The following is a 25067-nucleotide window of genomic DNA, read 5'->3' on the forward strand; positions in this document are numbered from 1 at the left end:
TTCTTTTTTTCCTAATTTTTTCTTCCAGTATATCAAGATATAATTAATACACAGCACTGTATAAGATTAAGGTGTTACTTTACCTGAAATTCTTTACTTTTGAGAGGACTACCTCTTCCAAGGTCTTATTCTCTTATTTTAAGCTTTATTGTGTACTGGGCTTGTAGAATCTGAGCTGGTGGAGAGGGGATGTTATTGACAAGAAGGGTCACTGTGACCATTCAGAAATCTGTTTCCACACAGTGAAGGCCGTGGTTGCTTAGCTTTCTTATTAGTGAAGCTCTGTGTTCCCAAACCATGGGCAGTGAAGGGAATCAAGGCGAGGCATGATGCAGAGTTCTTTCTACATCATTCACAACTATGCTTTCCTCATTCAAAAGATGCTGTATGCCTCAGACATTCATTCTGTTTCTTAATTTGGCACGAACCAAAAATTTAATAATAGAAATACCTCCAGGATTCTTCTTTATGACTTTTATCCTTTACCTCAGGGGTGACTGTCCATTTTCATCTTTTTGTACTACTTCATAAATATTTAATGGAAGTTGGGAGATGAACCATTTTTTCCTGAATTCCAGTTTCTTAATGCAACTGGGCAACTGGCTTATTTTTCTGTTGAGCCACCAGTAACTAAAGTCTTCCAGTAAGGTTTAGGCAAAGATCAAGAGCATTCATAGATGAGAAAAGATGAACCAGCCTTTTAAGAGTCACGTGAGTGATTACTCCAAAACACCAGAACCCCTTAGTGGTAGCTAGGCCTCCTTCACCACTTGGACCAGTGCAGGCTTCAGGGTGTGCCCAGGCAGCTTGTACCCCACTTTGTTAACTAGCACCCCTGCGTGTGGCTCCCTCCCCTCACCTGGCGTGTGGAATGAGGCCTTGTGCTCCTACGGCACCCAGGGGATTCAGAGGGTATAAGCGGCGCTTTGTGAACACCTTCTGGATCTGGACTCCAGTCATCACAATTCCTTTGTAAAGGTTCTTCAGGTGGGGGTTATCATCTCTAATCTCTTCCTTTGGAACACACTGTGTCACCTCCAAGATGCAACTTCCAGCACATCCTTCAGAAGCCCTGAATGCCCTATAGTTTTTTGCTACCTCCACCAATTTTTGGCTCTTCTGCTGCAAGTTCTCAGTATCTGCCAAAGCTTGCTTATATTTTCCCGTGGTCTCTCTTAGCTGCTCTTCCACCTTGACCTTCTCCTCCATGAGTGTCTTCTCTGTAGAGGGAAGATCTGTCTTCTGTTCATTCTGACCCATACCCTCGTCCGAGTTCTGGCCACTGTTCTTTTGTTTTGTAACTGAGAGACACCACTAAAGCCAGGAAGCTGCGCTATGCCAGGCTAACGCACAGAGCCACGGTCACTGCTGCAACCATCAGCACTGCATGCACACCGAGAGATGAACTATTAAATGCCGTTGTTACTCAGCCATCCCTGAAGTGTAGGTCCAAGATTGTTTAATTTACTTTATACAACCTGGGTGTTATAAGACGCCCAAAGAAGAGTCTCTTCCTCACTGGCTTGATACCTTATGTATAATATTAAAATAATCTCTTTGGTTAAGTACTTGCCGTTCTCAAGAGCCTAATAAAAAGCGAATATTCTCCAAAGGGGTGAAACAGGTCGGTATCATCTTGGTTTGATAACTTTAAGTCATCAAGCAAAGTACTCTGGCAGTAAGGGAGTAAGGCACAAAAACTGGTAACAGACCATGTTGCATTTTCCAGTATTCAGACAAGTACTTTAAATCAGAAGAGCAGAAACACTTTTACTGTTCTGAGCTTCCCATAATGCCCCCAGGCAATCCTGGAAAAGTCCTCAGTATTTCTTATCTAGAATATCTCGCCTATCTTACAAGCATGAAGGAGAAGAACTGGAAAGCACCATCTGAGACGCTACTGCTGATCAACCCAGGCTCTTTACTGTAAACTGGTGGCTTTCTATTTTTGTTTTGTTTTGTTTTTACTGATGCAAATCTCAGTTGTTATGACATCTTATGACACAGTCCAATAAGAAAAACAGATAAAAGTGGGCTGCTGTAGTAATTGAAGCAGGGAGTAGTACCAGGGTGTCCACCCTCTCTCCACTACTTTTGGCTGGGAAAAGGCTCCATGGAATGTGTAGAGTTCTGAGTAGCATAATTTCTAAATCACTATCCTAGACATCACTAAAGGATGTTTGTGCAAACTACCCACTGAAGAAGAGTATGAGAAAGGGCATCAAGACATCTCAGCATAACTAGAATGCTTGAGCTCTGACTTTGTGTATTATTTTAAGAATGCATTCAATTGGGATTGTCTATACTTAGCACTCTTACTCCCTCCCTACTCAGGCAACAACTACTGAGGGAGTTCCACTGGGCCATGCGATCATCAAGACATTACTCTTCCATTTCATTTTATATTTCTTTACAAACACCTTTAAACATTTTTTTTCTTACATCTAATATCAGGATGTGGCTTTCAATTCCAACCAAATTAGAGTACATACACTATGGCCCATCTCACCTGTTGATTACAGTTAAAACTCTGGACAAAAAAAACACAAAAATAATCACCTGAGGACCCTTAAGAGTAAATGAAATCAGGTGCATTGTGGAGTGGAGTCAAAAGTTGAAGATGCAACACATCTGAGAATGAGTTTTCCATTTTTTTCTCCTCTTTTCTCCTGTGGCTTTTCTCCAGGTACAGGCCCCAGGTGCAGAACTGTTCAGTAGCAGTATTGCAGGCACTCTGAAACTCTATACAAAACCTCACCTTTTTGAACAGAATTGGGAAAGGGGGCCTCTGCAGGGCAGAGAGTGTGGGTGGAATCCTGGTGAGAAGCAAGCTGAAGAAAAAGATGTCTCAAAATTGTGTATGAGGAGTTCCCGTTGTGACCCAGTGGAAAACAAACCTGACTAGTATCCATGAGAACGTGGGTTTGATCCTTGGCCCCTCTCAGTGGGTTAAAGGATCCAGCGTTGCTGTGAGCTGTGATGTAGGTTGCAGACTTGGCTCGGATCCTGCATGGCTGTGGCTGTAGTGTAGGCCAGCAGCTATAGCTCCTATTTGACCTCTGGCCTGCAAACTTCCATATGCCATGGGTGTGGATCTAAAAAGCAAAAAACAACAAACTGTGTAAGAAACTAGACAAGTCCCTAGCTTACCCTTGAGCTGCATATGCATGGGACAGGCTCAAAGCAGCACAGCAAAAGCTTTGAGAATTGAGCTAAGATTTAAACCACCAACCAGGTCTTAGACTAACCACTCAGAGGTGTGTATGGTCGAACAGACCCAAAGTAGCATCAACAAAGTTAGGAAATTGAACTAGAATTGGAACCACGGCCCCCAGAAAGTGATTTTTGTTGTTATTGTTCTAACAATCTATTTACTATATATTTATTTCTACACAGAAACACCCTTCCCCCCCACACACATACACACACTGAGGAGGTTATCTGGTGTGTGTCACAACCTGGGGCCTGGAGTCTGAAATATGAGTTACCCTCCTCCCTCATTTTCTGGCTTAGATCAGGGCATAGACCAGACAGAACTGGCATGTTCTTTTGGATACTGCATAGGGAGGGGGACCCAGACACACCCAGGAGGGTTGGTTGGCAGGCTGGGAGATAAATTCTCTGGATAGCAGCACTCTCACTTCAGAAGGGGATTGGGAGTTGGCTGGGAGTGTTGCGGGGTCAGGATGGGAGAAGTTAATTTGATGGAAGAGTTATTTGCAGGTTACAGAGAGAAATGAACTGAGTTCCTTGATACGGGGTCATGGTATCAGCAGGGCACTGTAGGCACTACTGTACATCTTTATTGTCGCAAGGGAAAAGTGACATAGGCATCATAGCCAAAGAGGCTCGCAGCAATTAGGCCTAGTACCCCTGCAGTGATTCTGGAGCGGCTTCCTCTCTCAACAAGGACAACAATGGAGGTGATCAGGTAGAGGATGGCTGCTATAAAGGCTCGGAAGAAGTCACTCCAAGGCCAATGAATGAATTGTATCTTGGTGTGCAGGTCACACATATAGACAACAAAGAAGATACAAGTGCAGATCAATTCAATCACCGACAGAGAGGAATATCCTGGTGCTGATGCACTGAAGAGAGTCAGAATTGACACGCACATTATAATCTGAGCAAAAAGGAGAATTCCCTTTTGGGTGCACAAGAAGTTGGTGCAGGTGGTCCAGCAGCTGGGAGCAGATGGGTGACGGGAATCTGCCATGGCATAGGCTGGAGTTCCTGGGGAAAGGGAGTATCTGCTTGCAGGTTCAAGGCTGGTGCACACCCAGTTGTCTTGTCTGTTGTCTAGAAAGTGATTTTAAAACTTGTAGGCTGAAGCTAACTGGTTCAATCACCTGCCAAAACAGTAATGATGATAATAATAATAACAATAACCATTATGAATATCACCCTTTAGAGAATTTTAATAGAATTCACATTTATACAATTTAATATTAAAAAGTCAAGAATATAATTCATAATTTTTTTTTTCCTTTTCTAGGGCCGCTTTCTGTGGCATATAGAGGGTCCCAGGCCAGGGGTCGAATCGGAGCTGTAGCCATTGGCCTATGTCAGAGCCACAGTAACGCAGGATTCGAGCCGTGTCTGCGACCTACACCACTGCTCACGGCAATGCCAGATCCTTAACCCACTGAGCAAGGCCAGGGATCGAACCCTCAACCTCAAGGTTCCTAGTCAGACTCGTTAACCACTGCGCCAGGACCGGAACTCCAATCTACAATTACTTGATAAGCAAAGAACCATGAAAGTGTGACCAATTCTCAAGGGAAAAGACATAGAAGCCAACCCCAAGATGACACATATGTTGAAATTATGAGAGAAAGACCTAAAAGCAGATACTACAATAAGCTTCATGAGGTAAAGGTAAATACACATGAAAGAAAATTAATATAAAGATAGGAGGTCTTGCAAAGAAAATAAATTACAACAATGAACAAAATAGTATAAAAACATACAATCTCTGAAATTTAAAATTCACTAACAAGCTCAATAGCAGAATGAAGATGACATGGAAAAGAGTCAGTGAACTTGAACACAGATTAACAGAAGTTCTCTAATTTGAAGAACACAGAGAAAAAAAGATCAGAAAAAAAACAATAGAACTTCAAGTCATGAGACTCTACACAATGTCTAACATTTACAACAATAGAATCCTTTAAAGAAACTGGTGCAGAAAAATTTTTTTGAGGAAACAAGGGCTGAAAACTCCCCAAATTTGGTGAAAAACACTAACTTGCAGATTCAAAAAATTCATTGAACACAAAATAGTATAAACTCAAAGAAAACCATACCTAGACATATTATAATCAAACTACTGAAAAATGAATGTAAAGAAAAAAATCTTAAAAGCAACTAAGGAAAAGCAGTACCTCTGTAGGAGAACAATGATGTTAGTAATGATGGATTTCTCATCAGAAACCACGGGAGCCAGAAGATAGTAGAACATCTTTAAAATGATAGGAAAAAACCTGACAACCAAGCATCCTATATCCAACAAATATATCCTTTAGGAATGAAAGAGAAATAAAGATATTTCTAGATGAAGGTAAACTGAGAGAACATATAGCCAACTGAAAGAAATGCTAAAGTAAATTCTTCAAACTGAGGGAAAATTATACCAGATGAAACCTAGGACATTAGGAATCAAAGAACAAAAACAGTAAAGTCTGAGTATATATAGAAAACTGTGGGGGGTTTTAATGCATGTTAAATTAAAATATATGATAACTATAATATAAAGTGAGGTGATTAAGGGACATATGATTGTAAAGCTTCTAAATATTAAATAGTAAAATATTACTTTAAGTATACTCTGAAATGTGAAGTATTTCTATTATATTATTTAGAGCAGCAGTTCTCTACTTGGAGTAGTTTTGTGCACCAGAAGACAACTGGCAATGCCTAAAGGCAGTTTTGACTGCCATAACTGGGGAAGAGGTGCAACTGGCATCTAGTGAGTAGAGATCAGAAATACTGTTAAATATCCTACAATGCATGGGACAGCTGTCCAGAATGGATAATTATTTGGTCCAAAATAGAAATAGTACTGAATTTGAGAAACTCTTCCTTAGAAAAACCCAGAAAGAAAGAGGGAGAGAGGGAAGGAGGAGGGAGAGAGAACACCAAAAAAGCAATAGATAAAATAGAGTAGAATACTAAAACTATTCAAATTATTCTAAAGAAGGCAGGAAGGAGGGAACAAGGAAATGAAAAAAGCAGACAGAAAAAAAAAAAGAAAGAAAGCACAGCCAAATAATAGACCTAAACCTAACCACACCAGTAATTACATTAAATGTAAATAGTCTAAATATACCAATTAAGAGATTGAAAATGGTCATTAGATTTTTAAAAAATCCACATGCTGGTTTCAAGAAACTCAGTGTAAATATAAAGACTTAGATAAATTAAAAGTAAGAGAATGGAAAAAAGTCACAAACAATAATCCAAAGGAAATTTGAACGGCTGTTTTAATATCAAAGTAGACTTCAGAACAAGGAATATTATTTAGGATTTAAAAAGGATATTATGGATTTATAACGTGGTCACTTTACCAAGAAGACATAACAATTCTAAACGAGTATGCACCTAATAACAAGGCTTTATATAAAACACATGTAGCAAAAACAAACCTTGACAAATTTAAATAAAATCATACAAAGTATGTAAATAGACCATAATAAAATTATAAATCAACAACAGAAACATATTTCTTTTTTAGTTTTACATACTGATGTCAAATTGTTTGATCACCAGATGCTGAAAAACTATCCTTTCACCATTGAATTTCTTTGGTATCTTTGTCAAAAATCAATCAATGGACCTATTTTGTATGAATGTACTTCTGGACTCTCTGTTCTATTCAATTGATCTATATGTTTATTTTTACCAGTACTACCTGGTCCTGATAACTGTAGCCTTATAAAAAGTTTAAATCAATTTCTATTTCAAAGCTGTTTTGGCTATTGTAGGTCCTTTGTTTATCCATGTAAATTTTAGAATCAGCTTGCTGATTTCTATAAAATACACTGTAGAGATTTTGATGAGATTAAATTACACCTATAGATCAATGAGGGAAGAACTGACACTCTAATAATATTAAGTCTTCCAATCCATGACACAATATATTGTCCACTTATTTGGGTCTTCTTTTATTTCTTACATCAATGACATGATTTTTAGCATGTATATTATCTACTTAAATATATCATATTTTTATACTATTATAAATAGTATTCTTTTCAAAATTTAATTTCTATTAGTTTATGCTACTTTACAGATGCACAGTGGATGTTTGTACATTGACCTTAAGTTCCATGACTTTCCTAAATTCACTTATTTGTCCCAGTAGCTCTTTTATACATTCTTAGGAATATTTTCTTTGTTGTCAGCCTAGAGAGATAGATTTCTCTCTCTTTTAATCTGTATTTACTGGAGTTCCTGTCGTGGCACAGCGGAAATGAATCCAAGAACCATGAGGTTGCGGGTTCGATCCCTGGCCTCGCTTAGTGGGTTAACAATCCAGTGTTGCCATGAGCTGTGGTGTAGGTCACAGATGCGGCTAGGATCTGGTGTTGCTGTGGCTGTGGTGTAGGCTGGCAGCTGTAGTTCTGATTCGACCCCGAGCCTGGGAACCTCCATGTGCCACAGGTGTGGCCCTAAAAAAAGCAAAATAAATAAATAAATAAAAATAAAATATATACCAAAAAATCTATATTTACTTTATTTCTCTTTCTTGTTTTATTGCTTCAACCTCCAGAACAGTATTGGATAGAAGCAATGAGGGTAGTCATTTTCCTTGTACCCATCGTAAGGAAAACATTGTATTTCACCATTATGTTAATTACAGGTGCCCTCTATTAAAATAGGGGCTTTTAAAAATTCTTGGCTTGATAAGCTTTTGAAAAATTCAAGTATGGATTTTTTTTCTGTACCTGTTGAGATGATTGTGTGGTTTTTCTTCTTTATTCTGTTGATATAGTAAATTACATAGATTGTTAAATGTTAAAACAACTTCCCACTCCTTGGATAAACCCAACTTAGCATGAAATATTTTCCTTTTTATGTATTTATGGATTCAATTTACATATGTTTTTAGAAGTTTTTTTGGTGTGTGTGTCTATGTTTATATTTCCTTTCTTCTTTCCTTCCTCCATTTCTTCCTTTCTTTTCCTTTTTTCTTTGTGTCACTATCATGGTAACATTAGTCTCATATAACAAGTTGGGAAAGAGTCCTTCTACTACCATTTTCTGGTAGAGTTTGTATAGAATTGTTACAATATCTTTAAATGCTTGGTATAACATTAATAAAACCTAAATTTTCTTTGTTGGAAATTTTGTGCCATAAATTCAGTTTCTTTAGTAGATAATCAGGTTATCCATTTCTTCTTGAGGGAGTTTTGTTAGTTTATGAGAATTGATCTTTTAATGGCCACACCTGTGGCATATGGAAATTCCCAGGACTAAGGTTTGAACTGGAGCTACAGCTGCCAGCCTGTGCCACAGCCACACCAATTCTTGATCCAAGCCACATCTGTCACCTATACCATAGCTTGAGGCAATGCTGGATCCTTAACCCACTGAGCAAGGCAAGGGATCGAACTCCATCCTCATGGATACTATGTCAGGTTCTTAACCTGCTGAGCCACAATGGGACCACCAGAATTGGTCTAGTTCATTTAGATTTTTATATTTCTGGGAATCAGTTTTTTTCATCATTATCTCCTACTGTCCCTGTAATATTTATAGTGTTTCTAGTGATGGACCTTCTTTTGAGCCCAATACTGGTTGTTTACATCATCTCTCTTTTCTTGGGCAGTTTGGCTAGAGATTTATAAAATTTACTAATCTTTTCAATATTGCATAACTATCACCAGCCTCTATTTCTAGAACTTTTTCATTTTTAACTATCCCAAATAAAAACTCTCCATCCGTGAAAAAATAACTCTTCCTTCCCCTCAGCCCCTTGTAATCTCTATTCTACTTTCTGTCTTTATGAATTTGCCTATTCTGTGTATGTTTCTGATTCTTTAAATTTGTTAAGATCTGTTTTATGGTTCAGACTATGGTCTGTCTTGGTAAATATGCCATATGCATTTGAAGAAATTGTGTATTCTGCTGATGGTGGAATATTCTATAAATATAAACATGGTCAAGTTTTTCTTTTGTACACTTTTTTTTTTGGTCTTTTTAGGGCCACACCCTTAGCATATGGAAGTTCCTAGGCTAGGGGTCGAATTGGAGCTGCAGCTGCTGACCTATGCCACAGCCATAGCAATGCCAGATCTGAGCCCTGTCCAAGACCTACACCACACAGCTCCTGGCAATGCTGGGTCATTAACCCACTGAGCGAGGCTAGGGATTGAACCTGAGTCCTCATGGTTACTAGTTGGGTTCATTACCACTGAGTCACAATGGTAACTTCTTTCATACACTACTGATATTCAATTGTTCTAGTGATTCCCAAGAAAGAAATGTTGAGGACTGCATGTATTAATGTGGATTTCTCCTTTAGTTCTACTGGCTTTTGGTTCATATATTTTGAAACCTTATTTTTAGGTGCATACACATTTAGGATTGTTGCATTTTTTTTTTTTGATGACTTACTCATTTGTAACTATGTAATGCCTCGCTTTAATCCGTGCTAATACTTCTTTTTCTAAATCTTCTTCAGTATAAACTCTCCAGATTCATGAACTGGAAATACTCCATTTCACACTCTGCAGTCACATATCTTAATCTCATTTTGTCAGATAAGTATAGTAGTTTATATGTTTCCAAAAATGGAACTATTTGGCTTACAGAACAAGTTGAGAGCTGTGTAGTGACTGAAACATATGCCCTTCAAATACGAGGCAATCTCATATAAGCAAAAGAGGAAAATTTTAGAAAGCATTTTATGGTGGTAGTTGAGAAAGTTGATTGAATGAAATTTGAAATCCCGTATGGAATCTTCGTTGTACTTTTTTTCCTTACATTTTAGGATCTCTAGTCTGTTTCCTTGGCCTGTACTTCTCCCAAACTAATGTTCTAGTAAACATCAGTGGGACTGAGCATTAGAGTGACCCCTAATGCCAGAGTACACAGCCTCCCACTCCCTAAATGCCAACTTAAATTCCCGAGGGAGCCAGAATTGACTTTATCTCTATTTCTGGATCTTGGAATAGTGGAGAGTTTTGTTAGGTTGTTTTTAGTCCTAACAAGGCAGCACTAGTTATCATAACTTGCTGTTTCAATGGTGGAGAAAATAGTATCCTCTCATCACTATTTATGACTTGTTATTTCCCTGGCATGGGACTTTGAAAAGAAAAATGAAACATTACAAACCAGAAAACAGTTCTTACTGCCTAGAGAAAGGGAAAATTATCCTTGCGATTTGGCAGAAAAATTAAGTGATGAAAATGCGTAGTCTGAGTCTCAAATTTCTCACCTGAAATATAAGGATATGATAACGCCTGCCTCAGATGGTTGTTGTGAGAAACAATAAGATAACTGATAAGAGGAGTTCTCTTGTGGTGCAGTGGGTTAAGGATCCACCATTGTCACTGCAGTGGCTTGGGTCACTGCTGTGGCATGGGTTCAGTCTTTGGCCCCAGAATTTATGCATGCTGTGGGCACAACTGAAAAAAAAAAAAACTGCTAAGAAATAACTTAATAAGCTGTAGGACCCTAAATGTTAGTTATTAATATTGCTTTTTGCATGCTTCTATAAGATTTATCACCTTAAAACAGTTCGCTTAGCTTATATTTCAAATTCCTTTTGTACTTTATGGAGAGAAGCAGCATTTCAGTAATTTTTTTTCTTTCAGTTTTATTGAGATATACTTGACATATAGCACTGTATAAGTTTAAGGTGTATAGTATAATGATTTGACTTACATAGACCACAAGCAAATTACTTTTGAAAGTCCATTATTCTTTTTTTTTTTTTTTTTTTTGTCTTTTTGTCATTTCTTGGGCCGCTCCTGCGGCATATGGAGGTTCCCAGGCTAGGGGTCGAATCGGAGCTGTAGTCACCGGCCTACACCAGAGCCACATCAACGCAGGATCTGAGCCGCGTCTGCAACCTACACCACAGCTCACAGGCAACGCCAGATCGTTAACCCACTGAGCAAGGGCAGGGACGGAATCCTCAAGCTCATGGTTCCTAGTCGGATTCATTAACCACTGCGCCACGACGGGAACTCCCCATTATTCTTTATACTAATTCTTCTGCTTTCTATTTTAAACAAGATGATTCAATCTATCCCTATTATTTTCATGAAGCCATGCTCATTTAAAAGTATTTTAAGAATATAAGATATGTCCACAAATAACACGGTACATCTCATCTTATCGTTTAAAGACTAAATTTGAAAAGCTAAAAATCGTTCCTCAGCTATTTCTAAAATACTTTGCCCCTAAAAACCAGTCTTCAGGTTCTCAAAATTCATATCCAATCATCACCAAAGCTCGAGATGTGTGTGTGTGTGTATAAATATATATATCTGTTTTAGATAAGGCCAGTTGGAATAGTCTTACTGCATAATCCAGCTCTTTAGTCTATGCAAAGCATAAAGTCTCTGCACATAGTGTATGTGTTTTTTGAAATGTGAGGTTGACAAAAATAATTTTAATTTGCACAAATTACATCAATAATTCAAAGATTTTAGTGAGCTTCAGCATCAACTTTTTTTAGCATCATGTATCAACATGAACATGATTGTTTATAGACATTACAGGAAATAATGTTGAAAGCATAACCTGGAAAACTGAAAAAAAAAAAAAAGTTCTCCAAATCAGCTTGCCTATTTGGAATTTTTTTTTTTTTTTTTTTTTTTTTGGCTGAGGCATGCAGCAGCTTGATGTAGGATCTCAGTTCCCAGACCAGAGACTGAACCTGGGATGTAGCAGTGAAAGCACTGAATCCTAACCAGGGAATTCTCTAGAATGCTTTTTTTTTTTTGGCTGCAGTTGTGGCATGTGGAATTTCCTGGTACAGGGATCAAACCTGACAGGGAAGCAACCTGAGCTGCTGCAGAGACAATGCCAGACCCTTCACCTGCTGCACCACAAGGGAACTCCTGGAATTCCTTTTTTTTTTTTTTTTTTTGGCTGCACCCACTGCATATGGAAGTTCCCAGGCAAAGGATCGAATCTAAGCCACAGTTGTGGCAATACCAGTTCCTTAACCCACTGTGCTGGGCCAGGGGTTGAATCTGCACAGCGCAGAGACAATACCAGATCCTTAACCTGCCATGCCATGAGAGAACTCCAGAAACACAATTTAAAACAAGGTCTCTCACATGCACCCGCATGTTCATTGCAGCACTATTCAAAGTAGCCAGGACATGGAAACAACCCAAATGTCCATTAACAGAGGATTGGATTCGGAAGATGTGGTATATATACACAATGGAATACTACTCAGCCATAAAAAAGGATGACATAATGCCATTTGCAGCAACATGGATGGAACTAGAGAATCTCATACTGAGTGAAATGAGCCAGAAAGACAAAGACAAATACCATATGATATCATTTATAACTGGAATCTAATATCCAGCACAAATGAACATCTCCTCAGAAAAGAAAATCATGGACTTGGAGAAAAGACTTGTGGCTGCCTGATGGGAGGGGGAGGGAGTGGGAGGGATCAGGAGCTTGGGCTTATCAGACACAACTTAGAATAGATTTACGAGGAGAACCTGCTGAGTAGCATTGAGAACTTTGTCTAGATACTCATGTTGCAACAGAACAAAGGGTGGGGGAAAAAATGTAATTTCAATGTATACCTGTAAGGATAACTTGATCCCCTTGCTGCACAGTGGGAAAAAAAAAAAAAAGCTGAAAAAAAAATAAAACAAGGTCTCTGACTTTGTAGTCTGCTAATTTGCATATTTTTATATGTATTTGTGTGTGTCAATATACAAGTAAAGACTAATATTTTCACTTATATTAAAAAAGAAAGCTAGGAAATTTTTTTCCTCTAGTATGTAGTTTAAGAGACCAAAGAATTACATAATTTTTAAGGTTTTCCAAAAAAATTTTTTTAAATTTCTTTTTGTCTTTTGTCCTTTTAGGGCCTTTTAGGGCATATGGCGGTTCCCAGGCTAGGGGTCTAACTGGAGCTACAGCTGCCAGCCTACACCACAGGCACAGCAACGCCAGATCTGAGCCACATCTGCGACCTACACCACAGCTCACGGCAACACCGGATCCTTAACCCACTGAGCGAGGCCAGGGATTGAACCTACAACCTCATGGTTCCTAGTTGGATTCGTTAACCACTGAGCCATGATGGGAACTCCATTTTTAAAAAATTACATGGTCATTTTAACAGGTGTGTAGTAGTATCTCATTATTGTTTTAATTTTCAACTCCTTAATGACATGATGTTCAGCCTACTTTCATATGCTTATTTGCCATCTGTATATCTGCTTTGGTGAGTTGTCTGTTAAAAATCTTTTGCCCATTAAAAAAAAAATCAGATTGTTCATTTTCTTATTGTGTAGTTTTAAGAATTCTTCGCAAATTTTGGATAACAGTCCTTAATCAGATAGTTTGCAAGATATTTGCAAATATTTTCTGCCATTCTGAGTCTGCTCATTCTATCAACATCATCTTTCTTAGAGTAGAAGTTTTTAATTTTTTTTTTTTTTTTTTTTTTTTTTTTGTCTTTTTGCTATTTCTTGGGCCGCTCCTGCGGCATATGGAGGTTCCCAGGCTAGGGGTCGAATCGGAGCCGTGGCCACCGGCCTACACCAGAGCCACAGCAACGCAGGATCCGAGCCGCGTCTGCAACCTACACCACAGCTCACGGCAACGCCGGATCGTTAACCCACTGAGCAAGGGCAGGGACCGAACCCGCAACCTCATGGTTCCTAGTCGGATTCGTTAACCACTGCGCCACGACGGGAACTCCTAGAAGTTTTTAATTTTAATGAAGTCCAACTTATCAATTAATTCAGTTCGTTCATCATGTCTTTGGTATCATCGTATCTAAAAAGTTATCACCATACACAAGATCATAGGTTTTCTCCTATGTTATCTTCTAGGAATTTTGCATTTTACATTAGGTCTGTGATCCATTTTAGGCTAATTTTTGTGAAGAGTGTAAGGTCTGTGTCCAGATTCATTTTTTTGCATGTGATGTCCAGTTGTTCCAGTACCATTTGTTGAAAAGACAATCATTGCTCCATTTTATTGCCTTTGCTTTTTGGTCAAAGATCAGTTGACTATATTTATTTCTATGCTGTCTGCTCTGTTCCATTGGCCTATTTATCTGTTCTTCCACCAATACTAAACTGTCTTGATTATTTTAGCTTTATAGTAAGTCTTGATTAGCATTTTAGACCATTAACATTTAATGTAGTTATTATTATTTTAGGACTTGAATGTGCTATTTATTTTTTCTTTTGTATTTATCTCTTTTTTGTTTCCCTGTGTTTTTTTTTTCTTCCTGTTTTCTAATGGGTTACTTGAACATATTTACAATTCTATTATTATGTACCTGTGCATATATCACTTTGTATTTTTTTTTAGGTATTACCTTTTACATATGCACAACTTATCGCAGTTTACTGGTGTTGACAATTTATTAGTTTTAAGTGTAGAAACTGACAATTTATTAGTTTTAAGTGTGGCACAGGGGAAACGAATCAGACAAGAAACCATGAGGTTGCGGGTTTGATCCCCGGCCTCGCTCAGTGGGTTGAGGATCTGGCATTGTCCGTGGGCTGTGGTATAGGTTGCAGATGCGCCTCAGATCCTGTGTTGCTGTGGCTGTGGTGTAGGCTGGCACCTGTAGCTCTAATTCAATCCCTAGCCTGGGAACCTCCATGTGCTGCATGTGCCACCCTAAAAAGAAAAAAAAAAAAAGTATACTGTGCTCCTATCTATCTATCTGTATATATCTCCTTATTATCCCTTGTATTTATTATTACTATTATTATTATTTGGGGGGGCCACATCTGCAGCATATGGAAATTCCCAGGTGAGGGGTCAAATTGGAGCTGCTGGCCTGTGCCACAGCCACAGCAACACCAGATCTGAGCTGCATCTGCAACCTATGCCACAGTTTGTGGCAACACTGGATCCTTAACCCACTGAACAAGGCCAGGGATCGAATCCACATCCTCATAGATACTAGTCAGATTCTTAACCTGCCAGAGCCACAACGGGAACTCCTACTATGCCCTGTTTTTAATATATTTGTCTTAAATATTTCCTCTATATGCATTAGAACCACATCATCAGTGAGACATCATCCCAGGTCCACCTGAGCAAATCAAAGTCTCCATTAAAAGAAGATGAAACATCAGAGGCTATACTTCTATTGGTCTGTTGCCTATGGGGGCCCACTGAGACCTGAAAGTGGTCCTACAGCTACAGATATCAAGAATATAGGAATCTCTGTCCTCCAACTTCTCGAAACCTGCCAACTACCTGAATGAACTTGGAAGAGGACTCCACGCCTCAGATGGGAATCATAACCCCAGCCAATATCCTTACTTCATTTCAGCCTCATGAGGCCCTGAGCAGAGGAACCAGCTAACCTGCACCTAGACTCCTGACCCACACCACTATGAGATCAATTTCATATTGCTTTAAATTGCTGTGTTTGTGGCAGTTTGTTACACAGCAATGAAAAACTAATACATAGTTTCTACTGTTGAACTTCATTAGGTGGAACTAGAGCAGTTTTCAGTCTAGTGCTAATTTTGTCCCATTACTGAAGCAAATCCATTTCTGTCCAAATTTTTGCGAATTACAAGGTTTTTTCACTCTGACAATGGGAATATAAACCATTTCCATCAATGGATTAACTCCAGGGATTATTCCTTTTAATCCTTTTGGTTGTTCTTTCTCCAGCTCCAGGTGGTTTCCTCACATGAATCTCTTAGTCAGCGTTTAGCTGAAGACTCCAGAAGGAGTCTTTTCAGGTCTCAGGAGTTCGTTCTTTTGCAGACTCAGTACTTGTCCTTGAACACAATCCAAGGAAAATGGAGCCCCTTGAGGCTCCCAGCTTCAGCTCCTTCACTCAGGAAGACAAGTGGACTCTTTCTAGGTTCCTTCTTCCTGAACCATGGTCTGGAAACTCCAAGTAAGTTGAGACAATCATAGGGCTCATCTTACTTGTTTTCTATCTTACATCCATCACTGTCCTTTGTTATCTGTGTTTAACATCTTGAAAATATTTTATAGAATTTGTCTGGTTTTTCAGTTGGTTCAGGTGAGATGATAAATCTGCTTCTAGTTATTCCATCTTGGCTGGAAGAAGAATTCCAATGCTACACTGTACACTTTTAAATCTTCTTGTCTTTGCTCATTGTGTTCTCTTTTCTATATTATCCACTTGGTGAACTCCTTCTCATGTCCCAAGGCCAGGTCAAATGTTATCTTCTCTATATAGCCTAGTGTCACCCTCCAGGAAGAAATAACCTCTTCTTTATGCTCTCATGGGTCTTACTATAGCATATTTCTACTATCAGTTGCATTATATTTAACCTAATTGCTTGATCAGGTGTCTGATTTTCCTGTTGGGATGTGAAAGGAAGTGTTTTTCATTCAAAGGATAGTGCCTGTATCCCAACAAATCAGATGCATGCTAGGATGGGACTACAATGAAGAAAAGATATATTTCTTACCATTAAGGAATTCATAACTTGGGGAGAGGATATCCTTTCTGGCCAATAAGCAATCATGATGCCATCAGAGAGTGGTATGTACAAGATGCTGTGTATTGTAGGAAGAAACATCACAAAGGAGAGGAGTTGGCTAAACATTACAGAAGTGTTATGCCTCCATCCGGAACTTGGGAGCTAAGTAGGAATCTATACGTAAAAGGCTAGTTAAAAGAAATTCTGACCCATGTGGCTCAGTGGTAACAAATACGACTAATATCTATGAGGACTTGGGTTTGATCCCTGGCCCCCCTCAGTGGGTTAAGGATCTGGCGTTGCCTGTGAGCTGCAATGTAGGCTGCAGATGTGGCGAAAATCTGGCATTATGTGACTGTGGCATGATTCAGCTCCTAGCCTGGGAACTTCCATATGCTGTGGGTGCAGCCCTACAAAAAAACGAAAGGAAAAAAACTCTACAATGAGTAAGTAATGGGTCAAAATACAGGGAGATGTAGAGAACATGGTGTCTTTGGGTAAGGGTAAATAGCTTTTAGCATGGCCATTTCAATACTGTTTTTTTCTCTCCACATGTGGAAGTTCCCCCACCAGGGATCAAACCTGTGCCATGGCAGTGACCTGAGCCGCTGCAATGATAATACCAGATCCTTAACCTGATGTGCCCAAGATAACTCCAATGCTGTTTTCTTTATTCGCATTTGGAAATGTTAAAGAAAAGTAAACCAAAGCCACTTTATCCCTCAGTATTTAGTGAGTACCTATTGCATGCCATGTTTTGCTAGATTCTTAGGCTGTAATGATGAGCAAAAAGAGGATCACTCCAATCCTTGAACCTATGTAACTAATGGCCAACATCAACTGCTCTATTGCCTAATACAGACTGTATATGTAGAATGAAATAGCATCCAGTTATCTTACCAAGGCAGGCCAAGTAGTTCTTAAGATGCAAAAACATGAAACATAAATTCCAGGTTGCATTTTTTTTTTTCCAGCACACTATTAGTCCACTTTTCATCACGGTTAGCCTCAGCATCTGCCCTGTGCTTAGGGAATACAAACTAATGCTAATATTAGCTTTATCAGCACATAGGAATGAAGAGCAGAAGGAAGGAAGAAAAGAGGAAGGAAGGCAAGTTTGCTGCCCTTGAAGGCAATTAAAATATTTTTTTAACCTCCTGTTTTTGTATTATCCATGCTACTCTTTTTAATTGGACCATGATATTTAGCTTAGTTTAGAATAATATTGAACAGACTCTGTTTCACATCCCTGGCTTTCTCTTCTATCTATAGAGACCTGTATTCATAGAAAGTGAGTTTCTCATGGGGAGTTATTTGCAATTTTGATAAGCAACATGGTTTAGTCAATGTAAAACAAATCTAGGAAGTTCCCTTGTGGCACAGTGGGTTATGGATCCAGTGTTGCCACAGCTGTGGTGCCGGTTGCAACTGTGGCTCAGGTTCGAACTCCCACATGCACTAAAACGACAACAAAAAATATGAAAGAATAAGGAATTTAGGGGGGTGGTTGAGGATAGAGGTGTCCCTGTTACTAAAGAACTGCTATTTTCTCGGCATTGCATGCATGTTTCAAAAATATCTTAAGAAGATTTTGTAGATCATTTTTAAAAGGAGAGGGAGAAGAGTTTGATACTAACTTCTGCCCTGATCTCATGGAGATGCTTTTTTTTTTTTTTTTTTTTTTTTTTTTTTTTTTGGTGTAATGTATTCTTCCTCAAAAGGGCAGAATCCAGGCCTGATGCAGTGTGAGAGGAGTTAGTCTGTTCTATAAACTGTTAGAGAGATTTAAAAAATAGGCAATCTAATTGACTCATACATGGCTCACAGCCATGTAAATGCTTGCAAAATTGCTTCTTGCGCATTAGTAGTGACCACAGAGAAGCAGAAGTAAAATGGAAGCAAGCAAGACAAGGACTCTTAGGAAATCTTTAAAAGGACTTTGAAACTTTTGTTAAACTTTTGGTTGAATCTTGTGTAGAACTGTCCTTTGGAAAATTAAATGCATTTAGATGAGCATACTGCAAGTCAACATTCACATACTTTGCCTGCAAAATAATACTTCTTTGGTGATAACTTTCATTTTCTACAAATACAGTGTCTTCCAGAACCAACTGCTGAAGAGAAAAAATTCCCCTCCCCCCCGCCCCTGCAAGAACTGTGGCTACATCATTATTAGGATATTTGTAATCTGCTTTAAACATATTACTAAAATAGAAGTTGACATAACTACTGAGTTTGCTGTTTACATTTAATTTAAGGTTTTCCTGAAAATAAAATATATTTGGGTGTTTATTTAAGCTATTAACACATATAACTTTCTCTATATTCACTTTTATTTTTGGCCACACACACAGCATATGGAAGTTTCTGGGCCAGGGATCAACCCCAATCTGCAGCTGCAACCTATGCCACAGCTGAGGCAATGCTGGATCCTTAACCCACTGCAAAGGGCCAGGGATCAAACCCATACTGCCCCAGACACAAGTGGGATCTTAAATTAAGCCATTGCACCACAGTAGGAACTCCTACATTCACTTTTAACAAAGATTTTTTTCACTGTCTTCTTCAAGACTCTCTGTCCTATATGATTGGCTTCACCTGGGATTATTTCCTAGGGTTCTTTATGTCTGCCAAAACTTACCTTACACACTCAGCATCATTTGTTTTTTCCTTGTCAAGTATACTTCAAAAAAACCTCATTTGTTTGTGCTTTTCTTTCACTAATTAATTAACATAATCAGCTGAAATATGATACCATTGGTTTGTAGTTTTAATCTCTAAATTAGTTGGTTGGTCACCAACTTGGACATAGAGATTATTTCTTCTGTAAGACCACATTCTAAAAGCCTAAGCTGTCATAATGATAACTATGTAGTTACTCAACATGTTCTTTGTTATAAACAATTATCTCCCTAGTTACCAAAGACATTTCTCAGGTATACATTTGAATTTTTTTTTTTTTTTTTCTTTTTAGGGCCAAGCCCATGGGCATATGGAAGTTCCCAGGCTAGGGGTCAAATTGGAGCTGTAGCTGCCGGCTTACACCACAGCCACAGCAACGCTGGATCTGAGCCACGTCTGTGACCTACACCACAGCTCACGGCAACCCGGATCTTTAACCCACTGAGCAAGTTCAGGGATCAAACACGCAACCTCGTGGTTCCTGGTCGGATTTGTTTCCGCTTCACCACAATGGGAACTCCTCCATTTGAATTTTTAAACTCAATTTATAATTTGTTTCATCACTCTCCTTGTCAGTTTTTAAAAATACGAATTCACTAGAACTTTATATCATTTTGAGTCAAAATGAAAGATTGAATTTCTTTTAGCAACTAAACTAACAGCTGAAATTCATTATTAAAGTGATTTTTCTTTTGGCTTCTGGTTAATTTAGCTATGAAATTTTTTTACTTTTTTAAAAAGTTTTAAACTTTTTTGCCTTTTTTTTTTTTTTTTTTTAAAGGGCCGCACCCGGGGCATATGGAAGTTCCCAGGCTAGGGGTCTAATTGGAGCTATAACTGCCGGCCTACACCCCAGCCACAGCAGCTCGGGATCCAGGCCGCAAATGTGACCCACACCACAGCTCATGGCAACGCTGGATCCTTAACCCACTGAACAAGGCCAGGGATCAAACCCACAACCTCAGGGTTCCTAGTCAGATTTGTTGCTGCTGTGGCACGATGGGAACTCCCTGAAAAAATTTTCAACGTTTGGTGTATGAGTGTATAATGACCCACTAGAATATGACACCCACTAATAAAAAGAGTTAAACTATTTTAAAGGAATAAAAGTTTTAAGTATTTAATTTCTTTTCTTTTTTAGGACTGCACCTGTGGCATATGGAGGTTCCCAGGCTAGGGGAAAATCAGAGATGTAGCTGCTGGCCTATGCCACAGCTACAGCAATGCCAGATCTGAGCTGCGTCTGTGAACTACACCACAGCTCACAGTAACACTGAATCCTTAACCCACTGAACGAGGCCAGGGATCGAACCCAAAACCTCATGGTTCCTAGTCGGATGTGTTTCCGCTGAGCCACGACAGGAACTCCTTAAGTTTTTAATTTCTTTTTATGCAATCATTATATAAAATATATAACTACATATAACTTACGTAATATATATATTATAATATATAATATATAAAACTATATAATATATAACTATATATATATATATATATGGTTTCTGCCCTGGCCTCATAAAATTTGCCATTTATGCTATCTCATAGCTAGTTCCAATCATCTGAAACTTCCTATGGGTCTCTTGAGATATTCTGGATATTTTCCAGATCAAAAATCCTTTCAATCATTCTCACAGAACTGAGTAATTACAATTAAAATATGTGGGAAAAGAGAAGCTACCACATTCAAATCACATGCAAGGAAATGTTCTGTCCTCTTTCTATTGGTCTTTGTGGCTTCAAATATAGAGGCAGAGGTCAAATGAAATTTGGGGAAAATACTATACTTAACCCAAGGAAGGTCAGGTGGGGGAGTGGTTGAGGTGGGGAGGGTCAGAGCTATAGCAGGGCTTTATTCACTGCCACCACATTTTTTATTCTTCCTTTAGGAGAGCCCACAAATGAAGAAACATGTTTAGCCCACCCTAGAGGAAGAGTAGACATGAAGAAATTTAACTCCTACATTTCTGACCTTTTAGCTTCCAAACCACTAGCTTCTTGGCAGAATGATTTGGTTTCTCCTCCACTTCCAAGTTTACATATACTAGCTTAGCTTTACTCTGGAACAGCAAGGCTGTCACTTAAGTCCTTGGGTGAGCCCTTTACCTGTGTTGACAGAACTCTGCGGGGCAGGCCAGGCAAATGAATCTGCTTGTTGCTAGGACACCAGGCTGTTTCCAAGGCAGCAGGCACTGCTGTTTGCTATTCTCCTAACTAGCACTTACACCTGTTCCTTGAGAAATATGCTTGTTTTCCTTCATTACAAATCAAACACTTAGTGGGAAATAACATAATTTCATGGCTGCAACTTCTCTTTGTTTTTCCAGGAGTAATATTATACACCAAATACAATTTGATTTGTGGAAGGGAAATTCATATATCCATATAACACCTAAGTTTGCATACGTAATTAAATGTTTATATGATTGAGTCATTGGTATATGTATTTTTAGCCTATCATGTGCCACCAAGGATGTGAGGCAATAAAATGTATTCTGAGGCCATCCCAACATTTGTCTTACGTGAGCTCATGGGGTGACTATCTTTTCATGAATTTTTCAAAGATTACACACTGATGGCTTCCTATGGAACTCACCATATTCCCCTCTCCTTCTAGCATCTAATTGTCACAGAAATTACCATAATGCTGCCTATGACTGCCAATCAGGGCTGGGACCTTGATGTCAAGGTATACAGTTTAAGGAGACCTTCACTTTCAGGGACATGCAAGTACCCTGTTGCCAACATTTACCCAAAGGTGGTACATACCTGGGTCAAGTGTACTGTGATTTGTGCAAGAACAAGTCTCGTTACTGATGAAATCATGAATTCCAGGGTTCCTAATCTCTCAACAAAGTTTTAACTCCCTCCTTCATTGCCTCCCCCATAATCTAAGACTAAAGCTAAGACTGTGGGAACCAGGCTGGAGAACAATTTGACAGACACAGCCTAGCAGACACATCCCTCTCCCCTAACACTGTCCAAACAGGATCCTTGGTCCTCCATGTAAACAAACTTCTACAGCTCAGACACTGCTTCTTGAAACACTCCCTCGTGTTCACCTTGGATTCTAGGTAAATAAGGTTCCAGTTCAAGATGAAACTAGCACATAATTTCTACTTTTTGGAAAACAGTTTCACTTGATACAGGATCAACCTAATGTAGCCTTAAAGGTTGTTGATAATTTAATTAGCATATCTATTGGATAACTGAGAGTTTGGCCAAATTGACAAGATTATACAACCAAACAGGATGGATTGCAAAGATATGATGACTCAGCATTACTTAAGAGAGACAAGATTCTTGCAAAGGGTCTCTGCATCACCTGAAAATACAGCTCAAAGAGTTTGCCTTCTTCTTGCCAGTCAGTTCAAATTTCAAATGTCTTATTCTGTAGGCTCACTTAGCTTTTCTTTCTCTGCTTCCATCAGGGGCAAGAGTTGCCTAGAGGCATCTGGACTCCTTTCCCAATACAAATAAGAGGTCCTGTACCTGTCGAGGAAGTATAGAAAAGGAGCCGACACTCCTGACACTCCTTACGATAAGGGTTTATGATCTGAGTAGTTAATGCTGCTTCATCTGACTTTGACTTGACCCAAGATTCTCACCTGCTTCCTGTTAGCTGCTTTCCTAAACAGGACCACTCAAACCCAGGACATTCTAATTTAGGTTCTTATTATCTCCTACCTATACACTATTGCCTCCAGTTCGTCTCATGCTGATGTAGCCAACATTATGATCAGATAACCTCCTATTCTCAAAAGCATGAACCAATTCCCTAGAGCAGGGGTTGACAAGCTACAGTGTGTGGATTAAATCTAGCTGCCGGTTTTTTTCTGGCATGTGAACTAAGAATGGTTTTTATATGTGAATATGGGTAATGCATTTGTTCATACAGCATGCTAACTTTGAATCTTGATTAAGTAAAATGTGATTACTCAAAGGAATTTCATACAGTAGGCCTCTATTACAAAAAGTAATAATAATAATTATTATATTTTGAATTTCATTATGGAAATTTGTTTTCTCGCTTGTATAAGTTCTTACATAAGGTCCATGATTTTCCTCTTGATTCTCAAAGCCTAAAATATTTGGGGTTTGGATCTTGATAGAAAAAGTTTGCTGACTTATGCCTTAAGCACATTCGGTCATTCAAACCCTTTAGCCTGAGGCTCGAGAACCTGCATGATCTTCGCTCAGCTTCTTTACAGTCTCACCCTGGATCCCAATCCGTGCTTCCACTGACCTATTTCATGTTCTGTTTTACTGCCTGTTTTCTTGTTTTTTTGTTTTTTGTTTTTTTCCTTTTGTCTTTTGTCTTCTTAGGGTCGCACCCGCGGCATATGGAGGTTCCCAGGCTAGGGGTCAAATCGGAGTTGTAGCTGCTGGCCTACACCACAGCCATAGCAACACGGGATCCAAGCCATGTTTGCGGCCTACACCACAGCTCATGGCAACGTCGGATCCTTAACCCACTAAGAGAGGCCAAGGATTGAAACTGCAACCTCTTGGTTCCTAGTTGGACCCGTTTCCGCTGCGCTATGACGCCATGATGGGAACTCCCCATGTCTGTTTTCTTTGTGCTATTCTCTTCCTCTGGAATCTCCTTCCTCTTCCATCCCCGAATATTAAAGTCTTCCCTTTTAGGTGAGTTTTTCCAAGATTTCCGCTGTCTGATTGTACATTCTTCTTATGTGTTCTCCTATTGCACGATGTACTCAAGTATAATCAGCCGTCAACTAATGAGGGTAATAGACTATATGTGTGGTGGGAACAAGAATGGAGGAAGAGAAGCTCCTGTTTTGGTTCGGCAGGTCAAGAATCTGACTAGTATCCATGAGGATGTAGGTTGGATCTCTGGCCTCCCTCAGAGGGTTAAGGATATGGCACTGCCGAGAGCTGTAGTGTAGGCTGTAGATGCAGTTCAAATCTGGCATTGCTGTGGCTGTGGTGTGGGCTGGCAGCTGCATTTCCACTTCAACCCCTAGCCTGGGAGCTTCCATATGCTGCAGGTGCAGCCCTAAAAAAAAAAAAAAAAAAAAAAAAAAAAAAAAAGAATGGAGAGGGAGATAATGCAGGATGTCACAGTCAAAATATGGTTTGAAGTGGATTTAAAGCAAACTTATTTGGCTATGATTATACCTGGTGTACAGAGAGCACATTTATTACTTGCCTTTTCAGCAGCCATTCACCCAACTTGTAACCACAGTCTAATTTCTAGCCTCAGGTCACCTGATCTGAAAGGAAGGCACTCTAAAAGTAAGGTACGTGACCTTGGCTTAAGCCAATCAGAGCATTACATTTCCTTTGCCAAAGGGGTCACGGTGGACATATGACCTTGGCTGATCCAGAGTGAATCTTGGGACCTTTGCTTGGAATAATTGGAAATATGAAGTGGAAATATGCAGCCTCAGGCAACCATCTTGCAACCAGGATGAGAGAACCTCCCGAGAATGAAGTCAGAATAAAGGAAGCAGAGCCAGGAGTTCCCGTTGAGGTGCATCGGAAATGAATCCCACTAGGAACAATGAGGTCGCAGGTTTGGATATCTGGCTTCACTCAGTGGGTTAAGGATCTCGTGTTGCCATGAACTGTGATGTAAGTCAAATATGTGGCTTGGATCTTGCGTTGATGTGGCTATAGGCCAACAGATATAACTCTGATTAGACCCCTAGCCTGGAAATCTCCATATGCCATGGGTGTGGCACTAAAAAGAAAAAAAGAAAAAAAAAA

The 25067-nt window shown here is 39.2% G+C and overlaps 2 pseudogenes across 1 annotated transcript; both read right to left on the bottom strand.

Moving 5' to 3' along the window:
• Positions 1-633: 633 nt before the first annotated feature.
• LOC100620187 (grpE protein homolog 1, mitochondrial pseudogene) lies at positions 634-2595 on the bottom strand (annotated as a pseudogene).
• Positions 2596-3754: 1159 nt separating this feature from the next.
• Positions 3755-4346, bottom strand: LOC110261179 (proteolipid protein 2 pseudogene; annotated as a pseudogene). The gene has a single exon (XR_014807729.1). The product of XR_014807729.1 is annotated as a proteolipid protein 2 pseudogene (transcript).
• Between the last annotated feature and the right edge of the window lie 20721 nt (positions 4347-25067).

This window comes from Sus scrofa, chromosome 6, assembly GCF_054392235.1.
Source record: "Sus scrofa isolate SSC_HxYL_T2T_F1_AM1 chromosome 6, Sscrofa_HxYL_maternal_Yorkshire_Landrace_v2.0, whole genome shotgun sequence".
NCBI classification, from domain to species: Eukaryota; Metazoa; Chordata; class Mammalia; order Artiodactyla; family Suidae; genus Sus; species Sus scrofa.